This window comes from Cibotium barometz, chromosome 18 (genome assembly GCF_041138505.1).
Source record: "Cibotium barometz isolate CiBa-2024 chromosome 18, ASM4113850v1, whole genome shotgun sequence".
Taxonomy (NCBI): domain Eukaryota; kingdom Viridiplantae; phylum Streptophyta; class Polypodiopsida; order Cyatheales; family Cibotiaceae; genus Cibotium; species Cibotium barometz.
In genome coordinates this window covers 39,487,801-39,514,437 of record NC_141063.1, presented here as the reverse complement: position 1 = coordinate 39,514,437, position 26,637 = coordinate 39,487,801, and the positions used below count along the sequence as shown (strand labels likewise).

The 26,637-nt window shown below is 40.8% G+C and overlaps 2 pseudogenes; one reads left to right on the top strand and one right to left on the bottom strand.

Annotated features, from left to right (window-relative positions):
- The window catches only part of LOC147629317 (DNA repair and recombination protein RAD54-like), an 83,039-nt pseudogene that overhangs the window by 27,167 nt on the left and 29,235 nt on the right, over positions 1 to 26,637 (bottom strand).
- On the top strand, positions 1,420 to 2,258 carry LOC147629318 (uncharacterized; annotated as a pseudogene).

The following is a 26,637-nucleotide window of genomic DNA, read 5'->3' as shown; positions in this document are numbered from 1 at the left end:
GCAAAAAGCAGATTTGGAGGCATCATCTCTTGCACCTCCTATTGATTCCACCCCACCTCCTAGTGACTCCGTGCCACCTGCTTCACCCCCCGCATGCCACTCTCCCTTAGTTCTTCATGGTCCCATACCTCCTCTATCTCCTACATACATCCTACCACCTTCATCTACTCCTATTACATCGCATTTGCCTTCTCCTATTGTGCCAACATTGTTTACATCCCATGATGTTGGTGGCTCTTCAGCCTTTGTAGCTACTTCTTTGAAATCTCAAGTCGTAGCTACCACTCCACTCCTGGCTACCTCTCCTATTCACCATGAGTTTGGCACTCCACCATCATGCCCCATTCTTGGACCGTCTTCACATGGAAAGTCTCTTTCCAAGTCGGGTGCACGAAAACGTGCCAATATGATTGTCAGCAGATTTTTCGACGACCTTGATGTGCCCTCTCAGTCACGCGTGCTTGATAGTTTGCTTCAGCACTCTAGCATGGAGCGTTGTACATCGGCATTACAGATATCTAGTCCTCATTTGAGGAGGGCTACTACGCATGTTCTACCTAGCTTGAGAGCTTCTTATAGCTCTATCAAGCACACGGCACACAAAGATTGTGTAGGAGCTTGTCGCACGATTCTTCTCGTGGTTTCAAGGAGCGATTCTCATGGTATGTGTATTTTATTTTATTTTTAGTGAAAGTGCTCAAATTTAATATGGAGTTTTAATGTCCCATTGAATAATGTAATGTTAAATGGAATAGTTTGCTATACAAATGCGTATGTGCTTAGGATTTCCACTTATACACATTTGTAGATATTCAAATATTGATGTTACACATTCACTTATAGTTTATTGTCAAAGTATGGTCACTTCAATGTCACATTATTTAATATGGCAGGTTTATTGCGTGCTACATCTCGCATTCTTAAAATGCAACGCAAAGCTCTTCGTTTGGGGTCTAGTAGATGGCGCAGATTGGACCTTGGAGAGGAGGGTAGCCTTTGGGGTCGTGCTCCTCGACACACGCGCCTTTTACAGCCAGAGTTGAGGGCCATGATTGAGACATTTTGGGAGGAGCATTCTCGCGTATCACCTGAGTACAAAAAGGTGTTGCATCGACGTGTTCAGCATGGAGTCTATGTGGAGCACCATGCATGCTTCCTAGAGATGACACAGACATAGCTGTACCTAGAGTTCAGGCATTTGCACCCCACCATTATTATTAGCCAGCAATCATTTGAGGCTTGCAAACCTTGGTTTGTGAGGTACTCCCAGTAGCGGGACACACGTTGCAAATATCATGTTTCCTTCCAGATATTGTATTCTGCATTCAGAGGTCTATTGGGCATAGTGGTAGCATACACCCTACTAGTCCTCGTAATTTTGTGCACTCCTTGCTTTGTGCATGGCGTGAGGATGGGGACATGTATCATAGGATGGCTTGTGTTTAGGGGACATGTGAGGAGTGCGGAAGCCTTCATCTATTATAGATCCATGAGGTAGATTCTTCACATCAGGAGATGGTTAGATGGCGTCAGTATGAGTATGTTATGCATGGTGACTCTAGGAGGTTGCAATTAGTCGATCATCAGTTCACCACGTCTAGATTTTATTACCACATTTCACGCAGCCATCTACCCGTATGTACAACATGCACATGGAGAAAAATGGCAGGATAGGTAGTTTCGTGCTAGCATCATGCACTTTTCGATTGGTACAGTTGTCTCAGTGGTGGACTTTGCGGAGAATTATACCTTTGCACCACAACAGGAGATACAGTCAGAGTATTACTTCTCTGAGTAGGTTTTTTTACAACCCAATCCTCTTGTCTATTGAATGTGATTTTTTTGTTTGCTTATTGTATGTGATTTTTTTGTTTGCTTATTGTATGTGATTTTTTTGTGTGCTTATTGTATTTTTCTAAGTCTAACATTTGTGTTTGTTGTCCCCCACTAGGTTGCCATTATGGTTCATATTAGCTATCGACATGCCCAGTTGGATGAGGATGGTGTACAGAGCACTCTAGAGGAGAGAGTGATGGTGTACAGAGTTGGATGAGGATGGTGTACAGAGCACTCTAGAGGAGAGAGTGATCATTCGCGAGTATCACTTCTACATTAATGATGATCGCTCTCACAGTGCACATTTTGTGCAACGTTGTTTTCATCATCATGACAGTTGGATGTGCGAGCATGGCATCACTTGCACACAGTGATGGATATGGTCAGATGGATGTGGAGCACAGTTTAAAAGTGCTCGTTAGTTTTTTGGGCTCTACAGGTGGCATTGTCATACAGGAGTGCAGGTTCTATGGAGCTTCTTCGAGACCGGGCATGGGAAGGGTGAACATGATGGTCCAGGTGCTTGTATCCAACGGGCTCTTAGGCATCACTAGCTTCGACATGATAGTGAGCGTTTTTGAGATGCTCGACAAGTGGTAGATTGGTGTACAGATCATATGTCCACTAGTGCTGCATCCTCATTCCCTACACGTCATGGTAGGAATGTATGACGTTTTTTTTGGTGTATTGATGGGGCTGACATTGATACTAGTGGATTGGATTGTGGTACTGTTGATGACACACTCAAATTGCATAGCATCAGGAGCTCATCATACAGTGATCCCACGATATTCACTAGAAAATACGCATGTTTTTGTGAGGGTTTTCTTGATGGTGTTTGGCACTCATGCCAAAATACAGAGTGGGCTGATGCATGGTTTGAGCAGGTTTTGACTCCCCTACAGGTACGACAGATTGAGCCATCAGCAGCCATTCTTGCTATCGGCGGCTAGGGACAGCATAGTACAGATTATGACTCTTTGACAGATTATCTTCAGCAGGGCGATGTTTTTTACTATCATTGCACCAAATAGGAATGAGGAGCATGTTGACTACTACGTTCTATGATGCACTAGGTCAAAGTGCACACTCACAGAGGATACGTAGGATGACTTTGGCTTCGAGTTTCAGAGGCATAGTGTAGTTGTGTATAGTAGATATTATGCACAGGTTGCCATCCGTGCTAGAGCCATTGTTTTCTCTCAGTATGAGTGGAAGAAGGAAGCCATTATGTACTCCCACCTCGTTCTTGCTGTGAAACTTGATCTTCGTCGAGTTCACAGCAAGAAGTGAGACGGTAGTTTGTATCCCCCTATATGTTATTTTATACTACATCTCCTTTTGTACTTTTGTAGCAGTTGTGTCTCATTATTCTACTCCATGACCTTGGTATTGTAATATGATCTTTTGTTCATGCTATTGTCCAATTGTTTCCATTCTCATAGTATTTGTGCAATGCCATCTTTTTTGTAAATTTCATTTTATTTTGTTCATTTTCTATATTTTGACACGGTATGGTCGTGACAAACTCTTACCCTGGCGTATTTTAACTACGTGCACGTGGTGGAAAAAACGCCAGGGTAAGGCCCTGTCTCAACCATACATTGTCAAAATGGGATGAGACTTGGCATGCATGTGGATCCTATCACCATTGAGGCTTGTGTCAAGTTTCATCCCCATCCGACACCGAATGGTCGAGACAAACTCTTACTGTGGTGATTTTAACTATGTGCACGTGGTGGAAAAAACGCCAGGGTAAGGCCCCGTCTCAACCATACAGTGTCAAAATGGGATGAAACTTGGCATGCATGTGGATCCTATCACCATGGAGGCTCGTGTCCAGTTTCATCCCCATCTGACATCGTATGGTCGATACGGGACCTTACCCTGGCGTTTTTTTACTACGTTCACGTGGTGCAAAAAACGCCAGGGTAAGGCCCCGTCTCGACCATACGATGTCAAAATGGGACACTAAGAGAGAGAGAGAGAGAGAGAGTGGGAATTTTGGATGTTATTAAATGTGGGAAAATTTTCTAAAACCTGTTGGAAATTAACTAGTGTCTTTTTTTGTGAAAATGGCAGCTGCATTGACACACAAGGCTTGATGCAATCTTTTCCGACCTTTTTCCTGAGAAGAGGAGGAGGAGAAGGAGGAGTTCTTCACAATTCTATCTTACAGGATGAGTCACCTACCACTTACAATACATGCCAAGTGATTATACACTATCCCCTTATATTTTGCAGCTTATCAATATTAAAAACCAAATCAATGGAATAAGCTATAATCATCACAACAAATAATACAAAGCTTAATGGTATGGTACTAATTAATTGTAGGGATAATTAATGGTGGTGAACCAATGCTATATTTTAGGTCTACTTCTAGAATGATTATGCTTTTGTTAATCTGAGTTAGCTTTACTAGATGCAACTTTACAAAGTATGTTTTTTATTGAATGTGTAGGATATTGGAGATCAGGGCTATTCAAGCAAGGAACTTCCACTTGTGGAGAAGTTAATTGGAGCCTACATTGCTTCTCAAAGGCCCATCTTTAAGGACAAAAGTGGCTTCTCGAGTTGCACTACCTCGGACATCTCTCTTGAGCTCTCTATTTAGAAATCCAAATTTATGGAAGGCACCTTACAAGTATATTGGGTTCTAAGCAGAGCAAATACTTAGTTACACATTTAAGACACTTACAATACTTTGACAATTGCTTCTTAAACCCAAATTCCTTCACTTGATGACTAGAGTGCACAATCTAGGTCTATTTCACCATGAAAAGAGCTTTCATTTCATGAATGTGATAGCACACAATGAAAGCTCCATGAAACCCTTAGAATGCATGATCATTTGGTGCTTCATCTCTCTATTTTGTTGGGCTCAAGATCCTTTAACCATAATGAGCAAGACGAAGGTAATGATAATGTCATCAAAAACCATAAGTTAAATCCTCCACCACCATGAATGTGTACACCAATTTAGATTGAGATTTTAGTAGAAGCAAAGGAAGATTGAAATAGTCATAGAGTTCTCCACCAATGAGGGTCGCTATAGTTTAAAGGTTACCTCACTAAGATAATAAAACCAAGGCAATATTTTGCCTTATTTGTGAAGCAGTTAGTTTGCTTACAACACAAAGGAAACACTTAGGCTAAGTCAATACCTCTTTTGAGCACTAGTGAAAAGTAATTATATACATAGTCATCAAGTATAAAACAAAATTTTTGTAGGTTGTTAATTTCATGTGTTGCATACCACGTATAATTAGCTAGCATGGTAAAATAATGTTTGAAGACATGTTGAAAAGGTAGTCATTACTATCAACTTCCAAGTGTACAGGACAATATGACTAGAGAAGGTTGCTTTTTTGTGGCCTGAAGTTGGTCTACTCTCAAGCAGGGTTCGGGAAAAGGTAGGTTCGACTTAGCCAAGAGCTTGTTCAAATTTGTGCAAAGCTGGCTCACACAGATCCAGTAATGCTTGGAAAACAGAGAAATGAGGTATTGGCTGCATGGATATTTGCATGGCCTTGCGTGAAATCTTACAGTTAAGAGGGACACGTCAACTCTTTATTATTTTTTTAAACTCATTCATCTGGTAGCCTAGTAAGGAAATATCTGAATTTAAAAAAAAGAGAAAATTTCACTTTCTTAAAGTTGGGAGGGGGGGCGCTTGAGGGCATGTGAGCACACTGGTGCAGTTGTTAGGCTTCCATTTGGGGGTATGGGGTGGCACTTTTTTGGGACACCTATCCTCCATGGATTGTTCGTGGTGGTTGTGGCACTTGCTCTTTTCCTAGGAGTACTCCTTCCACAAATGGATTTCATGCCTCTAATTGGCCAATATTTGGAATGGGTGATACCCTCTTGGGGTATTTCGCTTATACGCAAAAGGCTTTCATGCCTCCCCACACTCTCTGGCTAAGACTACATTTGTAGGCATAAGGCCCTTACATTTCATTCATTCAAAAAAGTTTTGAGCAATATTAATCATATCATTGGTAAGTATCTTCTTTATTTATGTACAAGAGAATATATATAAGTGTGCTGAGCATTATTATGGCTTCAGCTTGTAATTACATTGGCTATTGAATTGCATCTACAAGATCCGGTAATGCTTGGAAAACAGAGAAATTAAGTGATGGCTACGTGGAAAATCGAGATATTAGTGTGGCCTTGCACTTAAGAGGGACACGTCAACTCTTTATTATTTTTTAAACTCATTGAAGAGCAGGTGGTAGTAGCCAGTTAGCAAGCAAATTTCTGAATTCAACAAAAAAATGCTTTTTTAAAGTCAGGGTGTGCGAGCCGCAACCGTTAGGCTTCCATGTGGGGGTATGATCTTCTTCTTCTTCTCTAGTCAATAAAAATACATGTCCTAGAGTACTATGTAAAAGTAGTCTATAGTCTGAACCAGTTGTGAGATGAGCTACCATGATAAGTATATCATAACTTGATACGTGGACTAGTAGTGTAGTCCACTTGTAGAGAATAATTGGCTGAGATCCATTGTGTAACAATGTGCCATTGTGAGTCAATGTCAAAATCATCACCTAGGCCTTGCGTGAGTGTGAGCTCATGTTGAGCTTGACATCTCCTCACTTCCCATCAAGCTTAACTCCATCTCATGCATAGTTCAAAATCTGTGAAACTTCTTAGCTCACAAGGCCTTGATGAAAATGGCAATTGTCTACTCCTCTATGATGACATATAATGTTGCTTGCCAAGAACTTCTCCCTCATGAAGTGATAATTGACCACATGTTTCGGGAGAAACTGAAATCGGTAAAAGTGAATGAATAGCTACTCTTTTGTTTGCATTTAGGGAATGGAATGCATGTTATGCATGAGTGGATCAACACAAGTAAAGGCATGCAAAAATTATATAAAATTTTATGATCATACCAAATAAATTGAGTTCTAGTTAGCGATCTTGGGATGTAATTTTTAATCATGCACTAGATACTCACCAAGGACACGATTAATATTGCTCAAAACTTTTTTAAATGGATGAAATGTAAGGGCCTTCTGCTTACAAATGTAGTTATAACCAAAGAGTGTGGGTCCTGCCCACACAACCATTCTAGACACACCTAAATACCACAAGACAGTATTACCCATTCCAAATATTGGCCAATTAGAGGCATAAAATCCATTCATGCAAAAGCCACAGGGATTTACACACCTATGAAACTAGGCCGTCATGATATTAGCCTTGCCGAGGGTGAACAAAGTCACTTCAAAGGAGTTCTCCTAAAAGAGCAAGTGCCACAACAACCGCAAATGCCTCACAAAATATAGGTGTCCCAAAAAATTTCACGCCACAAAAAAACAACCTTTTCTAGTCATATTATAAGGAAGGCATTTCTGTACACTTGGTAGTAATGAATATCTTTTCAACATGTCTTCAAACATTATTTTACCATATTAATTAATTAATACGTGTTAAGTAATGCAAGCAATTAACTTTATGACAAACTTACTTCAAATCTGTGTGTGTGTGTGGAGGGTAACTCTCAAATTCGTGTGAAAACGACTAGCCTACGAGGTCTATGAAAAGTATGTGACGAGAGCGAGTGTAAGAGTGTGTGTGTGTGTAGAGAGAGAGAGAGAGAGAGAGAGAGAGAGAGAGAGAGAGAGAGAGAGAGAGAGAGAGAGAGAGTGTGAAGATACAGGCTGCTATAGCATGAAGCTTGCTCATCTTGCATGGAAGGATCTCTATGCACACACAAGTGTTGTATAGATCCACGTGGAGTTCAAGAAAACACAAGAAGTTTTGAATATTTCTCCTGGTAACTCTCATATACGCATGAAAAAGACTAGCCTACGAGGTTTGAAAACCTATGAAAGTGCATGTGACTTGCAATGGGGGATGAAAGCAAGCAAGAGAGCAAAACGAAAGACAACGAAGTGATTTTTGAAGCAAGGATTCATTGTGTGTGCATTGTGTGGAGGGTAACTCTCACATACATGTGAAAATGAAACAAATGACTAGGCTATGAGGTTTGAAAACCTATGAAAAGTACGTGTGACTTGCAATGCAGGATGAAAGCAAGGAAGAGAGCAAAAAGGAAGACAACAAAGTTCTTTTTGAAGCAAGGATTCATTATGGCAGTGGGACGTTAGGATCTTTCCTTCTAGCAATTTGTGGTGTTGAATAATTCACGTTGCAAGTTCATATTCTAAACTTCATTGATTAATTGCTTTACTAGAATCGCACACTGATTGAGGAGATACAAATGAGTGTTTGGATAAGTAAAAATGAGTGTTGGATTGCGAAGGGGCGAGTTTGAGGACCAAAAGGTGATAGTTAAGGACATAAAAAAACGCGTTTGAGGACTAAAAGGTTTGACACAAGTGTATTAATATTGAAAAATATGCTAAGTACTAATCTTTACTTTCAATATGTCAAACACATTCATCCACAATCCCAAAATTTTTACCGAGGCTATATTAGTGTCTAATAAAACAATGAACCAAGACTCAAAATAACCAATCAGCATAGAATTAAGTTCTAACTATGGATCTATGACTACAAATACTAATAGGAGAGTTTCTACACATAGGGGGAGCCTCTCATAGACAAAGAATGCTCAAAATTCTATTATACAAAAAAAGGTAATTTTCGACGTTTATATCGATGCTTATATCGACGCTTTTATAGACACACTTATCGGCGGTTTTATAGACGCTTATATAGATGCTTATATAGACATTTATATCGACGCTTATACTGATGGCCGGACAAGCGTCGGTAAATCACCATCGATAAAGGCTCATTCTCTAGTAGTGAAATCATGGAGACATGTAAACCAAAAGTATAAAAAACTTGCAGTATATATATAGTTTGCTTTGTCCATGAAAGCCATTGAGAGTGTTCATTAACATGGCATATCTTTCAAGAAAATGAATAACTACCAAGCTCCAATGACCCTTGAAGAAGAGCAAATAGAACCTTACTTCATTATGTGAATTAAAACTAAAGGATACCAACCAAATTTGCAAGGATTTCAAAACATAGCCCTCAACATAGGGCAGGAATATAATGTTGCACTCAAGGAAGTCAAAATCAGCCAAAAACTTGTCAAGGACATCCTCTGCATCCTTGAGAATACTGAAGGAGACAAGAGGGTACAACACAAAAGTCATTGAAGAAATCTCAACTGGAAGTGTTGATATCAATATCCTGCAAAATAAAGAAGGCTTAGGGAAGAATCAAGAAGACCAAAGAAAATCAAGAAGACCAAGCAAAAGATCAAGGAGAGAATCAAGAGGACCAAAAGGAAAATAAAGAAAACATACCTAATGGAATCTGATATCTCAATATTTTTGTTAGCAAGCACGGTCTTATCCTTAGGTGAGATTGTGAGGTAGTACTCCTTGTCAGAGACAAGGGAAACATTCATAATAATTTGACCTAAGACAGTTGTGTACTTTTCTATATTTAAGACATTCAGCCTGTTGATCTTTCTTGTTAGCATTTGGTCCTCAGATAATTGTTCTTACTCCTCCCTCCTTTGCTTCTCTTGGTGTTTCTCATTTGCTTTCCTTGTCTTGTACAAATGTGTGACATCCTCAATCTTGACACTTTCTTTGCTTCTCCTTCCTTTGCTTCTCTTGGTGTTTCTCATTTGCTTTCCTTGTCTTGAACAAATGTGACATTCTCATTTGCTTTCATTGTCTTGTACAAATGTGTGACATCCTCAATCTTGACACTTCCTTTGCTTCTCCTTCCTTTGCTTCTCTTGGTGTTTCTCATTTGCTTTCCTTGTCTTGAACAAATGTGACATTCTCATTTGCTTTCATTGTCTTGTACAAATGTGTGACATCCTCAATCTTGACACTTGACTTTGGCTTCATTGTTGGAGCTACATTGAGGATGTCAAATGCCTTCTTGTCTTGAATACTTATATGCTCCAAGGCTTTGTCAAACATATACCTCAGCCTACTGACCAACCCAAAATCCTTAATCATAAGGGTGACTCTATGAGCAAATGCACTAGCTATACAACTATCATTGAAAAAATCTACGAGGAAATCCTCAACTGCTTCTTGAAGGCATGCAAGAGCAGTGAACTACCATCTAACAAACTCAAAGACTTCGCTTCTCATAATCCTGCTGCATAGCCTCTTAGAAATATCCCTGAAGGCTGACAACCCTAATAAAGGGTGTCCACTTGATGTAGAGCTCAGTAGTTTTCTGAGCTTTCCTTATCTCGTTTAGAGCATTAATCTGGTAATGGATCCTTGACTTACTCTTTGATTTCTCATTCTTCTCACTAAGTACTGAGGATTGTTTGGCTCTTGCGGCTTTTCTTGCAAGACCAGGCCCTGCACCACTCTTCTTCACAGTCTTCTTTGTCCTTGTCATTCCGTACTATGCAAATGAGCCTTGAGAAAAAAAGCCCAAACACTGAATAAGGATAAAGGGTTGAAAAACTAAGGAGCCCACATGGTGCAATATGGTAGCCTTGTTTAAGAACCTACCTTGTAATCTCGCACCGTGCGAGACTGGGAGCAGAGAGTAGCAATAGCACGGGAAGAGAAAGATGCTTTGTATTCTAGCACCGTGCAGGATTGGGAGGAGAAAGTAGCAAATGTAAAGAGGAGAATTCTAACATAATCATTAAGGTGGCCCACACGGAGCGAATTACCTCTATGACTTTTGGAGTGCCTTTGTAAAATCGCACAGTGCAGACTTTGATGGAATGGGTGGCCCACACCATGTGAAAATGCACCATTGGTCCTGGACCCCCTTTGTAGAATTGCACCGTGCGGACAAGACAAAATTGATGGCCCACACCACACGATACAATTGCAAAGGTCTTGGACCGGCAGTGTTAATTCGCGCCGTGCGGAGTATGAGGGAAAAAGATATCCACATCAAGCAAAAAAGAAGGGATTTAGGTGATATAACATGCGGGATATTGGAGATTAGAAAATTTATAGCATGCAAAAATGACCGAAGAAAATATATATACTATAAAAATATGATCGTTGGCCACACGTGTGATGAATAAGAAGTTGCCATATGGCACTAGCCGTTAGAATCTATCCATTGGAGTTCGAGCTTTCATATATAAGATGGTTTTTTTCGTTTTTGTTTTAAACCTTCTCCTCTTGAGCTTATTTTACATATTTCAACTCCTTTATACTCATTCAACTCCTTGAGCTTATTTTACATATTTCAACTCCTTTATACTCATTCAAAGAGTTTTAGCGCAAATGAAGACAATATTGAAGATGATGAAATTGACATAGAGCCAACCAATGGAGACAACATTCCTGAAGAGGAAACACTTATAGACATTTTTCAATAAGGATATGTACGTCTTGGTAGTCACAACAAAAATACTATTATACTTGACCAAAAGAGCAAACATTATATACAAAATTTTTGCCAGATTTCCTAAAAGCTTCATCTCTTGAGTCTCTTTGCAGTGTTTTGCTCACGCATATCACCTCTATATTTCAAATACTTTTTCCTTGAGTAACCTCTAAGAGACTTCACATCTATCTTTTCATCTGAAAGTAAATAATCTAAGTAGCATAAGAAGTCACTCAATATGTTGAACCTAGGGGCATAGCCAAAAATCCTGTCCTCTCTAGAAGCATTATTTTCTTACATTGACCTGAATAGGACAATATCCCAAGAACCTTGAGAGTAAATATTGGAAGTTCTGCATTCTCTGAGCAGACTGCATGAAATATAGAGAAAACCTCTTTATCCAACATGGGCAAAAAATGGGTAAGGGAACTATCATTTCTCTTTGGATCATCAGTAAGTCCCCTTGAACTTGAAGCTCTTCTAAGAAAATTATCTTTGTTCACAATTGCAATCTGATAAAAAAATAGAAAATGATTTGTTTAAAAATAGGAAACAAGGCTGAAAGGATATAATAGATTCTAGCATAATATTTAAAGACAAAACGTTCTCATTTTCATCCTCAATCAAAATTCTCTCTCTGTACAAGTCAATAGAATCTTGCTCTCTGACAGTCCTCTTCCCTGTGGTCTTCTCCTACAAAAACTCGCTTCCAAAGTTCTCTACATCAAGTTCAACAAACCTGTTTTCAAATTCATCATCCTTCAGTGTAGGAGCTTCCTCTGTAGCTTTTAACACATAGGGCTAGGGCATCTTTGGAATCAATGAAGGATTCATTATAGGTCTCTATATCCAAAGCAAGAAATTCCTCATTGGGCTCCTCCTAAATATCAACAAAGTCCTTGGCATAAACATAACCCTCTGCAACAATAGCTAGACAGTAGTCTTCCCTTAAGTTAAATAATTTTTGGATAATATGGGAGAGAAAAATATATCTTTTGCCATTAATGTGAAATGAAGGTAATGTTGTAACTATCATGGAGTTCTCATCTATGTCTGCAACCTCAAAGCTATCTTCATGTGCAATGACAGTTTCTACCTTGAAAATTGAGAAATCTAACTGTGCACTAACCTCCTTCTCTTTCTCTTCATCTATTGGCTCTTCATGTGCAATGACAGTTTCTACCTTGAAAATTGAGAAATCTAACTGTGCACTAACCTCCTTCTCTTTCTCTTCATCTATTGGCTCTTCAAGATCTTCTACCTCTTCAGTCTCTATATTTATGAGTGTAGCAACATTGACTGAAGAGGAAGGAGGTAACTCTTCTTGGTCATCTCCTACTTTGTCGCCTTGAGTGAAATCAACCTTCAAATATAAGAACAAAATGAAGGCAAGACACCTATGAATCAAATTGCAAGGCTTTTTATGATCTAGACAATGGAGGTGGCTTGGCTTGACATAATAATGTCTGAACTGTTCATTTTCTCATTTAGAAGTTGAACCCTTTCTTCACATTTATGCATATCTAGGCCAGAAACCTCTGAAATGTACTCTCTTAATAATTTCATTCTTCTCTTCCTTCCCCCACAGGTGCCTGAGAGATTATGAATATGTTTCTAATGCCTAATTCTTTCTCTGAAACCAATGGGAGTTTTCTTAGGGCATTTAATTTTTCATTGGATTCTTCAAGTATTTTAATTTTGTTTTGAAGCTCTGTAACTTGGGTTTGAAAATTCATTAAAAGTGTGTTTAAGTAAAGAAGATGATTCACATGTTCATTACTAGATTGGGAAAGTCTTAAACAATATCCTAATAGACTATTAGCACCATCCCCTATAAACCTTATAAGGTCATGAACAGAGGTAAAAAGCAGGGTACCTTCCAGTTAGTGGATCTCTTGGATAAATGCTCCCATCAATCCATAGATCAATGTGGTTCTTCCCTTCCATGCATAGTCTGCATGCTTCTTCTGCATCCCTTAACACTATGTGATTTACACTATGTGTTGTAGCATATTCAGGGTTAAGTTTAATGTTAATATAAAATTTAGATGAGGCAGACGTACTCCAATCAAAGGTTCTTGTAAATCAATTAAGGTTCCTTCATGTACTTCTTCAAATGGTTAAGCTTCTTCTTGTGGTTCTCATACGGTTGCTCTTCAACATTCATGCCATCGTGTCCTTGAACTAGTCCACTCCCATCATGTGGGATTGTAGGTTCATCAAATATTTCTTCCTCTATTTTCACGCCTTCAAAGATTTGTCTTTTACGAGGAGCAACTTCGATTACAAATAGCCACCTTGGTTCTCTTGGGTCAACCTTAAAGACAATTTGCTCACAATGTTCAGGTAATACAAAAGTGTCCCTTTGGTCAGTCCATACCTAGTCCACTTGAATTAATCCACTCTTGTGTCTTCGTATGGTTGCTTGTTGTCCTTGAGTCACCACCTTGGACCACCGCACATCAAATATGGACATGTCAAATTTTCTAAACCCAACCTTGATTATATCTCGGATAGTTCCAAAGTACTCAAGCTTGCTATTTTGAGTATTTTGGTCACTAGTGCTTGAACTAGTCTCTTGTTCAAAGCTAGCTTTCACACCACAATCAAAGGTTGTTCGTTTCTTGTCTACATGCTCCACTCAAAAGTGACGTCCACGTGACCATACTTGTGACACTACAAGAAAACATCCATTGTAAGCTAAATAATAATGGCAAAGAAACCATCAAGAAATTATTGATGTGGAAAGAATGTTACATGGCGATCACATCCATAAGCAAGTTCCTGCTCCTCATCACTAATTATCTCTCTGTTGTTTTTAGCTTGTTGAATAGCTTGGTCTAGCCATCTGCCAATAGGGAACTCTGGTAGATGAGCAAGATCAGCTGGGTATGGAAGCATTCTCGTTGTACGATTTCGTCAAAATCTTTGACGAGCTTCATCCCTTTTCTTCCTTTCTTCATCATGATTTGCAATCCATTTTTGCATAACTTGGGAGTTCAATATACAAAACTTATTTATCTTGTCATGCATGGATACATCCATCGTTCTCACCTTTCCCTTTCTTTGGGGCTCTTCACCAAGCATTCGATCATCTTCATCTTGACTCCATAGTCATGGCATATCTGGATCCACTGTAACAAGGAACTCGGTGATGTGGACTAGGGACTCTTGAACTAAGAACCCCATTGCCATACCCCCTCTGGGCATTCTCTTTGACAAACAAATCCCTTTAAAGTCTTCATGAAATGCTCTAGAAAAAACATCCATCGACTATGCACTGTGCCAGCAACTTGCACCTCATCAACAACATGAACCAAAAGATGCATTTGAATGGTCAATACACTTGATGGAAGGAACTTCTTGACCATGGTCAATACACTTGATGGAAGGAACTTCTTGACCATGGCAATGGCTTCAAGGCTATTTAGTCATACACTCTCTAATATGTCTCTTGCTATCTCTTTTTGTGATATCCAATGTACAAGGGCACTGATCTTCTATATTGTGTTTCGAATGTCATCTGAGAGACAATCCTTGATTGCTAACGGGCAACACAAATTGTAGAAATTTGTGCCAATCATGTGACTTCAATCCCAAAAGCTCATCATCCTTTGTGAAAGCCCCCTTCAGGTAGTGCATGCATCCTATTGGACTACGAAAGTCCTGGATACATGTCTTTACCTATTTCTCTTCATTTTTGGTTAAGAATTAGGGTGCTTTAGGTAAGAACACCTTGTGATTGGGTCTACTTTGTGCCCACAAATTATGCATCCTCCCCTGCGCTTGTAAATCGTCTCTTTGACTTTTTGTTTCCTTATCTCCTGTGATTGTCTTCCACAATACTACGGCCATGTTCTTAAAAATGTGCATGGGATCAATCAGATGGTTTATTAGTAGATCCCCCCAATATGGTAGAACATGGAAGATAGAGAGTTGTTTCATCCCAGCTGGTGCATGGATCCATATCCCATGTGTGTTTCCAATCACTGACACGCAACATGGAAGGAGGTTTTCCTAAGAACCCCTCCCACATTGGATAGACTTCAGGCAAATATTGTCGATGACCCTCATACACTATCTTTCGCAGTGGCTTGGAGTAGCATGCATCTAATCTAGGACCACACATGGGACACACATGTTGTCCAGAGTAAGTGAACCCCGCAAATAATACATGCAATCATTAAACATATAAACTTACCTTACCTTAACTTACCTGATCAATCATCTAGATCTTAACTTACACTAATCTAGGACCACACATGGGACACACATGTTGTCGAGAGCAAGTGAACCCCGCAAACAATACATGCAATCATTAAACATATAAACTTACCTTACCTTAACTTACTTGATCAATCATCTAGATCTTAACTTACCTGATGCCTCTCCGTATCCTAGCCAATCATGCATGGTCCACATCAAGATTCCTCATATAGTTGCATCTCTTTGTCCAAATCTCTTGGACATATCATGCACTCATATACTAGTCCACCTGTCTTCAAATTCTTCAACTACAGGTCGTAGATACACATCCATATTCTTCACCTTGTACTTTCCTAGAACGATCAAAGACAATAGAATGTGCCCCTTCTTTATTGCTAACCAAGGGGGTAGATTATAGTTCACAAGACATATAGGCCATGTACTCCACGATGAACTACAAAGACCAAATGGATTATAGTTCACAAGACATATAGGCCATGTACTCCACGATGAACTACAAAGACCAAATGGATTAACACCATCCACTGCTAGTCCAAATCAAATGTTTTGAGGTTCGTTCTTGAAACCCTCTCATCTCGCTTTGATGTGCTTCCATGCAGAAGAATCCGCGGGAACATGCATAACATTATCATTTGATGTGTTGTTTTTATACCGACATCAGAGAGGCAATACGCCTACACTTGAACATTGTTTGGATGCGAGGGATTATGGAAAAATGCCTCAACACTTTTGCAGGAACACGCTCCCCTTGGACATCTTGTCTATATCGTGATTTGCCACATATCGGACATTCTACTGCATCTCTATACTCGTGTCAAAATAGAATACAATCATTGGGACATGCATGGTAAGATTTATAGTCCATTCCAGTATCATGCAATATCAACTTTTCTTGTGCACGATTATGTGGCATCTCATTGTATTCTGGTAACATTTGGTCCTTCAGTAACCTGTTCAATCCACATATATATATTAGCTTAATTTCATATCAAAAAACTAGTATGGACTATCATTTAAATGAAATCAGTACTTATGCAAAAAGTTTGGATACGCTTGTATCAGACCACCCAAAAATAGATTGTAGGTTCAATATGGAGAGACATATACGTAACACAGAAATATGTGCACCATGATAAAGTGGTAGTCAAGCAAGTCTCTTCAATTCTACCTCTTCCTTGGACGTATGCTCGCTATGAGGCTCTTGCTGATGGGAAGGGACATCATGCACAGGCTCTATGAGGCGATCAGGTTCGGCCTCTTTGATATGATCTGTAATGTAGAACGCATCTATCATATCATCCATGTCTGTCTCAAAAAGATCATCGTCTTGGATGTGCTCAACAATAGGATCGACTTGTACGGTATCGCCTCGCGCTCGTGGCTGCCTCTTAGGTTGGAGTTCGAGCGCCTCATTTACGCTTGCACATAAATTTTTCCCACTAAGCAAAGGTTCAAGGCACTCTACTAGAAAAACACCCCATCTTTGACATGCTCGTAACAAATTCTCCGTTTGCGAGCAACTTGGTACTTGCATCGTGTGCATGGGCACAACGATTTCTCCTCCAAATCCATCGAGGTTCACGTGCTAACTCTTACACTACAAGAGATTGATGTTATACCGGCGCGCCGATATTGCAAAAAGTTGGGGGTGCCGATATGTACGCCGATATACACGCCGATATGCACGTCGCAAAATACGCCGAAATTTGCACCAATAAAAACGCCGAAAAACACTTATCGGTACACTTATCGGTGCACTTATTGGCACGCTGCTCATGAAAAAAAAACCCGCGAGTTTGAGGCTTTCTTTGCACTCTACAAAGAAAGCCTCAAGGTAAGAAACACGCCTTTGCTCTTTCCTCTCCCCACACACATACACACACATGCACACACACACACACACACACACACACACTCATCCTCCCTTCCCTTCCCCTCTCCCCTATCTCCTTTCTCCCTATTCTTCTCTTCTTTCACACACACACACACACACACATGCACACACACATGCACACAAATACACACACACACACACACTAATCCCCTCTTCACACTCCCCTCTCCCCTCTCCCCTTTCCCCCTATTCTTCTCCTCTTCTTTGCACACACACACACATTGATTAACCTAATGTTTACATGTGTTTTTGGTGTTTTTCCAAGGTTGCAAGGAGCTTATTGGAGCGCTACCCACGCGATTACCGACTTTCCCAAAACCCTAATCAAGAGGTAGGCTTGTTAAGTTTTGTCATATGTATATTTAATTGGATTCATCCTCTTTTACATAGTTGAATGCGCGTCCACGCGCTAGTGCGCACGCACACACACACACACAAATATATGCACACACATGCATTAGCGCCTGCTTATGTGCAAATGCGCTTGCATAAGCACTAATGCAAGTGCGTAATGCGCTAATGCTCATGCATTAGCGCTAATGCACTTACATTAACGCTTAGGTGTATGCATAAGCGCTTATGCACATGCATTAGCATCGCTAATGCATGTGCATAAGCGCTAATGCTTATACATTAGTGCTCGAGGCTTACCTAGAGCGCTAATGCACTTGCATAAGTGCTAATGCATGTGCATTAGCGCTCTAGGTAAGCCTAGATGCATTAGTGCTCTAGGCTTACCATAAGCACTCTAGGCTTACACATTAGCGTCCTAGGTTTACCATAAGCGCTAATGCACATGCATTAGCGCTCTAGGCTTACCATAGCGCTCTAGGCTCTAGTCATTTATGTTTATGTTTAGTCATTTAACACGCTTTTTGTTATGTTTCAATTACGTTCAATCACTTTCAATCACTTTCAATCACTTTCAAGTCATTTATGTTTAACCTAATGTTTGCATGTATTTTTGGTGTTTTTCCAAGGTTGCAAGGAGCTTATTGGAGCGCTACCCACGCGATTACCGACTTCCCCAAAACTCTAATCAAGAGGTAGGCTTGTTAAGTTTTGTCATATGTATGTTTAATTGGATTCATCCTCTTTTACATAGTTGAATGCGCGTCCACGCGCTCGTGCGCGCGCACACACACACACAAATATATGCACACACATGCATTAGCGCCTGCTTGTGTGCAAATACGCTTGCATAAGCACTAATGCAAGTGCGTAATGCACTAATGCTCATGCATTAGCGCTAATGCACTTACATTAGCGTCTATGTGTATGCATAAGCGCTTATACACATGCATTAGCGTTAATGCACATGCATTAGCGCTAATGCATGTGCATTAGCACTCTAGGTAAGCCTAGAGCGCTAATGCACTTGCATTAGCGCTTATGTGTATGCAGAAGCGCTTATGCACATGCATTAGCGCTAATGCATGTGCATAAGCACATTAGTGCTCTACGCTTACCTAGAGCGCTAATGCACTTTGCATAAGTGCTAATGCATGTGCATTAGCGCTCTAGGTAAGCCTAGAGCGCTAATGCACTTGCATTAGCACTTATGTGTATGCATTAGCGCTAATGCATGTGCATAAGCGCTAATGCTTACACATTAGTGCTCTAGGCTTACCTAGATCGCTAATGCACATGCATAATACGCTAATGCACTTGCATTAGCACTTAGCCTAGAGCACTAGTGTGTAAGCATTAGCGCTTATGCACATGCATTAGCGCTAATGCATGTGCATAAGCGCTAATGCTTACACATTAGTGCTCTAGGCTTACCTAGATCGCTAATGCACATGCATAATGCGCTAATGCACTTGCATAAGTGCTAATGCATGTACATTAGCACTCTAGGTAAGCCTAGAGCGCTAATGCACTTGCATTAGCGCTTATGTGTATGCATAAGCGCTTATGCACATGCATTTGCGTTAATACACATGCATTAGCGCTAATGCTTACACATTAGTGCTCTAGGCTTACCGAGAGCACTAATGCACATGCATAATGCGCTAATGCACTTGCATTAGCGCTTATTTGTATGCATAAGCGCTAATGCACATGCATTAGCACTAATGCATGTGCATAAGCGCTAATGCTTACACATTAGTGCTGTAGGCTTACCTAGAGCGCTAATGCACATGCATAATGTGCTAATGCACTTGCATACGTGCTAATGCAAGTGCATTAGCGCTCTAGGCGTCTAGAGCGCTAATGCACTTGCATAAGCGCTAATCTATATACATATGCGCTTATGCATATGCATTAGCGCTCTAGGTAAACCTAGAGTGCTAATGCACTTGCATTAGCGCTAATGCACATACCTTAGCGCTCTAGGCTTACCATAAGTGCTCTACGCTTACCATTAGCGTCCTAGGTTTACCATAAGCGCTAATGCACATGCCTTAGCGCTCTAGGCTTACAATAAGCACTCTAGCACATGCATTAACGCTTTAGGCTCACACATTAGCGCTCTAGGCTTACCATAACCGCTAATGCACATGCATTAGTGCTCTAGGCTTACCATAAGCACTCTAGGCTTACACATTAGCGTCCTAGGTTTACCATAAGCGCTAATGCACATGCATTAGCGCTCTAGGCTTACCATAGCGCTCTAGGCTCTAGTCATTTATGTTTATGTTTAGTCATTTAGCACGCTTTTTGTTATGTTTCAATTACGTTCAATCACTTTCAATCACTTTCAAGTCATTTATGTTTAACCTAATGTTTGCATGTATTTTTGGTGTTTTTCCAAGGTTGCAAGGAGCTTATTGGAGCGCTACCCACGCGATTACCGACTTCCCCAAAACTCTAATCAAGAGGTAGGCTTGTTAAGTTTTGTCATATGCATGTTTAATTGGATTCATCCTCTTTTACATAGTTGAATGCGCGTCCACGCGCTAGTGCGCGCGCACACACACACACAAATATATGCACACACATGCATTAGCGCCTGCTTGTGTGCAAATGCGCTTGCATAAGCACTAATGCAAGTGCGTAATGCACTAATGCTCATGCATTAGCGCTAATGCACTTACATTAGCGTCTATGTGTATGCATAAGCGCTTATGCACATGCATTAGCGTTAATGCACATGCATTAGCGCTAATGCATGTGCATAAGCACTAATGCTTACACATTAGTGCTCTAGGCTTACCTAGAGCGCTAATGCACATGCATTATGCGCTAATGCATGTGCATTAGCGCTCTAGGTAAGCCTAGAGCGCTAATGCAAGTGCATTAGCGCTTATGTGTATGCATAAGCGCTTATGCACATGCATTAGCGCTAATGCATGTGCATAAGCGCTTATTCATACACATTAGTGCTCTAGGCTTACCTAGAGCGCTAATGCACTTGCATAAGTGCTAATGCATGTGCATTAGCGCTCTAGGTAAGCCTAGAGCGCTAATGCACTTGCATTAGCACTTATGTGTATGCATTAGCGCTTATGCACATGCATTAGCGCTAATGCATGTGCATAACCACTAATGCTTACACATTAGCACTCTAGGCTTACCTAGATCGCTAATGCACATGCATAATGCGCTAATGCACTTGCATAAGTGCTAATGCATGTACATTAGCGCTCTAGGTAAGCCTAGAGTGCTAATGCACTTGCATTAGCGCTTATGCACATGCATTAGCACTAATGCTTACACATTAGTGCTCTACGCTTACCGAGAGCACTAATGCACATGCATAATGCGCTAATGCACTTGCATTAGCACTTATGTGTATGCATAAGCGCTAATGCACATGCATTAGCACTAATGCATGTGCATAAGCGCTAATGCTTACACATTAGTGCTGTAGGCTTACCTAGAGCACTAATGCACATGCATAATGCGCTAATGCACTTGCATACGTGCTAATGCATGTGCATTAGCGCTCTAGGTAAGCCTAGAGCGCTAATGCACTTGCATAAGCGTTAATCTGTATACATATGCGCTTATGCATATGCATTAGCGCTCTAGGTAAACCTAGAGTGCTAATGCACTTGCATTAGCGCTAATGCACATACCTTAGCGCTCTAGGCTTACCATAAGTGCTCTACGCTTACACATTAGCATCCTAGGTTTACCATAAGCGCTAATGCACATGCCTTAGCGCTCTAGGCTTACAATAAGCACTCTAGCACATGCATTAACGCTTTAGGCTCACACATTAGCGCTCTAGGCTTACCATAACCGCTAATGCACATGCATTAGTGCTCTAGGCTTACCATAAGCACTCTAGGCTTACACATTAGCGTCCTAGGTTAACCATAAGCGCTAATGCACATGCATTAGCGCTCTAGGCTTACCATAGCGCTCTAGGCTCTAGTCATTTATGTTTATGTTTAGTCATTTAGCACGCTTTTTGTTATGTTTCAATTACGTTCAATCACTTTCAATCACTTTCAAGTCATTTATGTTTAACCTAATGTTTGCATGTATTTTTGGTGTTTTTCCAAGGTTGCAAGGAGCTTATTGGAGCGCTACCCACGCGATTACCGACTTTCCCAAAACTCTAATCAAGAGGTAGGCTTGTTAAGTTTTGTCATATGCATGTTTAATTGGATTCATCCTCTTTTACATAGTTGAATGCGCGTCCACGCGCTAGTGCGCGCGCACACACACACACAAATATATGCATACACATGCATTAGCGCCTGCTTGTGTGCAAATGCGCTTGCATAAGCACTAATGCAAGTGCGTAATACACTAATGCTCATGCATTAGCGCTAATGCACTTACATTAGCGTCTATGTGTATGCATAAGCGCTTATGCACATGCATTAGCGTTAATGCACATGCATTAGCACCAATGCATGTGCATAAGCACTAATGCTTACACATTAGTGCTCTAGGCTTACCTAGAGCGCTAATGCATATGCATTATGCGCTAATGCATGTGCATTAGCACTCTAGGTAAGCCTAGAGCGCTAATGCACTTGCATTAGCGCTTATGTGTATGCATAAGCGCTTATGCACATGCATTAGCGCTAATGCATGTGCATAAGCACATTAGTGCTCTAGGCTTACCTAGAGCGCTAATGCACTTGCATTAGCACTTAGCCTAGAGCACTAATGTGTAAGCATTAGCGCTAATGCATGTGCATAAGCGCTAATGCATGTGCATAAGCGCTAATGCATGTGCATAAGCGCTAATGCTTACACATTAGTGCTCTAGGCTTACCTCGATCGCTAATGCACTTGCATAAGTGCTAATGCATGTACATTAGCGCTCTAAGTAAGCCTAGAGCGCTAATGCACTTGCATTAGCGCTTATGTGTATGCATTTGCGCTTATGCACATGCATTTGCGCTAATGCTTACACATTAGTGCTCTAGGCTTACCGAGAGCACTAATGCACATGCATAATGCGCTAATGCACTTGCATTAGCGCTTATGTGTATGCATAAGCACTAATGCACATGCATTAGCACTAATGCATGTGCATAAGCGCTAATGCTTACACATTAGTACTGTAGGCTTACCTAGAGCGCTAATGCACATGCATAATGCGCTAATGCACTTGCATACGTGCTAATGCAAGTGCATTAGCGCTCTAGGTAAGCCTAGAGCGCTAATGCACTTGCATTAGCGCTCTAGGTAAGCCTAGAGCGCTAATGCACTTGCATAAGCGCTAATCTATATACATATGCGCTTATGCATATGCATTAGCGCTCTAGGTAAACCTAGAGTGCTAATGCACATACCTTAGCGCTCTAGGCTTACCATAAGTGCTCTACGCTTACACATTAGCGTCCTAGGTTTACCATAAGCGCTAATGCACATGCCTTAGCGCTCTAGGCTTACAATAAGCACTCTAGCACATGCATTAACGCTTTAGGCTTACACATTAGCGCTCTAGGCTTACCATAACCGCTAATGCACATGCATTAGTGCTCTAGGCTTACCATAAGCACTCTAGGCTTACACATTAGCGTCCTAGGTTAACCATAAGCGCTAATGCACATGCATTAGCGCTCTAGGCTTACCATAGCGCTCTAGGCTCTAGTCATTTATGTTTATGTTTAGTCATTTAGCACGCTTTTTGTTATGTTTCAATTACGTTCAATCACTTTCAAGTCATTTATGTTTAACCTAATGTTTGCATGTATTTTTGGTGTTTTTCCAAGGTTGCAAGGAGCTTATTGGAGCGCTACCCACGCGATTACCGACTTCCCCAAAACTCTAATCAAGAGGTAGGCTTGTTAAGTTTTGTCATATGTATGTTTAATTGGATTCATCCTCTTTTACATAGTTGAATGCGCGTCCACGCGCTAGTGCGCGCGCACACACACACACAAATATATGCACACACATGCATTAGCGCCTGCTTGTGTGCAAATGCACTTGCATAAGCCTAATGCAAGTGCGTAATGCACTAATGCTCATGCATTAGCGCTAATGCACTTACATTAGCGTCTATGTGTATGCATAAGTGCTTATGCACATGCATTAGCGTTAATGCACATGCATTAGCGCTAATGCATGTGCATAAGCACTAATGCTTACACATTAGTGCTCTAGGCTTACCTAGAGCGCTAATGCACATGCATTATGCGCTAATGCACTTGCATAAGCGCTAATGCATGTGCATTAGCGCTCTAGGTAAGCCTAGAGCGCTAATGCACTTGCATTAGCGCTTATGTGTATGCATAAGCGCTTATGCACATGCATTAGCGCTAATGCATGTGCATAAGCGCTTATTCATACACATTAGTGCTCTAGGCTTACCTAGAGCGCTAATGCACTTGCATAAGTGCTAATGCATGTGCATTAGCGCTCTAGGTAAGTCTAGAGCGCTAATGCACTTGCATTAGCACTTATGTGTATGCATTAGCGCTTATGCACATGCATTAGCACTAATGCTTACACATTAGTGCTGTAGGCTTACCTAGATCGCTAATGCACATGCATAATGCGCTAATGCACTTGCATAAGTGCTAATGCATGTACATTAGCGCTCTAGGTAAGCCTAGAGCGCTAATGCACTTGCATTAGCGCTTATGTGTATGCATAAGCGCTTATGCACATGCATTTACGCTAATACACATGCATTAGCGCTAATGCTTACACATTAGTGCTCTAGGCTTACCGAGAGCACTAATGCACATGTATAATGCGCTAATGCACTTGCATTAGCACTTATGTGTATGCATAAGCGCTAATGCACATGCATAAGCACTAATGCATGTGCATAAGCGCTAATGCTTACACATTAGTGCTGTAGGCTTACCTAGAGCGCTAATGCACATGCATAATGCGCTAATGCACTTGCATACGTGCTAATGCATGTGCATTAGCGCTCTAGGTAAGCCTAGAGCGCTAATGCACTTGCATAAGCGTTAATCTGTATACATATGCACTTATGCATATGCATTAGCGCTAATGCACATACCTTAGTGCTCTAGGCTTACCATAAGTGCTCTACGCTTATACATTAGCATCCTAGGTTTACCATAAGCGCTAATGCACATGCCTTAGCGCTCTAGGCTTACAATAAGCACTCTAGCACATGCATTAACGCTTAAGGCTTACACATTAGCGCTCTAGGCTTACCATAACCGCTAATGCACATGCATTAGTGCTCTAGGCTTACCATAAGCACTCTAGGCTTACACATTAGCGTCCTAAGTTTACCATAAGTGCTAATGCACATGCATTAGCGCTCTAGGCTTACCATAGCGCTCTAGGCTTACCATAGCGCTCTAGGCTCTAGTCATTTATGTTTACGTTTAGTCATTTAGCACGCTTTTTGTTATGTTTCAATTACGTTCAATCACTTTCAATCACTTTCAATCACTTTCAAGTCATTTATGTTTAACCTAATGTTTGCATGTATTTTTGGTGTTTTTCCAAGGTTGCAAGTAGCTTATTGGAGCGCTACCCACGCGATTACCGACTTCCCCAAAACTCTAATCAAGAGGTAGGCTTGTTAAGTTTTGTCATATGTATGTTTTAATTGGATTCATCCTCTTTTACATAGTTGAATGCACGTCCACGCGCTAGTGCGCGCGCACACACACACACAAATATATGCACACACATGCATTAGTGCCTGCTTGTGTGCAAATGCGCTTGCATAAGCACTAATGCAAGTGCGTAATGCACTAATGCTCATGCATTAGCGCTAATGCACTTACATTAGCGTCTATGTGTATGCATAAGCGCTTATGCACATGCATTAGCGTTAATGGACATGCATTAGCGCTAATGCACATGCATTATGCGCTAATGCACTTGCATAAGCGCTAATGCATGTGCATTAGCGCTCTAGGTAAGCCTAGAGCGCTAATGCACTTGCATTAGCGCTTATGTGTATGCATAAGCGCTTATGCACATGCATTAGCGCTAATGCATGTGTATAAGCGCTTATTCATACACATTAGTGCTCTAGGCTTACCTAGAGCGCTAATGCATGTGCATTAGCGCTCTAGGTAAGCCTAGAGCGCTAATGCACTTGCATTAGCACTTATGTGTATGCATTAGCGCTAATGCATGTGCATAAGCGCTAATGCTTACACATTAGTGCTCTAGGCTTACCTAGATCGCTAATGCACATGCATAATGCGCTAATGCATGTACATTAGCGCTCTAGGCTTACCTAGAGCACTAATGCACTTGCGCTTATTTGTATGCATAAGCGCTTATGCACATGCATTAGCGCTAATGCTTACACATTAGTGCTCTAGGATTACCGAGAGCGCTAATGCACTTGCATTAGCGCTTATGTGTATGCATAAGCGCTAATGCACATGCATTAGTACTAATGCATATGCATAAGCGCTAATGCTTACACATTAGTGCTGTAGGCTTACCTAGAGCGCTAATGCACATGCATAATGCGCTAATGCACTTGCATACGTGCTAATGCATGTGCATTAGCGCTCTAGGTAAGCCTAGAGCGCTAATGCACTTGCATAAGCGCTAATCTGTATACATATGCGCTTATGCAGGCACTAATGCAAGTGCATAATGCGCTAATGCTCATGCATTAGCGCTAATGCACTTACATTAGCGCTTATGTGTATGCATAAGCGCTTATATACATGCATTAACGCTAATACACATGCATTAACGCTTATGCACATGCATTAGCGCTAATGCATATGTGCATTAGCGCTAATGCTTACACATTAGTGCTCTAGGCTTACCTAGAGCGCTAATGTACATGCATTATGTGCTAATACACTTGCATAAGTGCTAATGCATGTGCATTAGCGCTCTAGGTAAGCCTAGAGCGCTAATGCACTTGCTTTAGCGCTTATGTGTATGCATAAGCGCTTATGCACATGCATTAGCACTAATGCATGTGCATTGGAGATTAAGAGAGGGTTTTTAGTGTTTAATAGCTT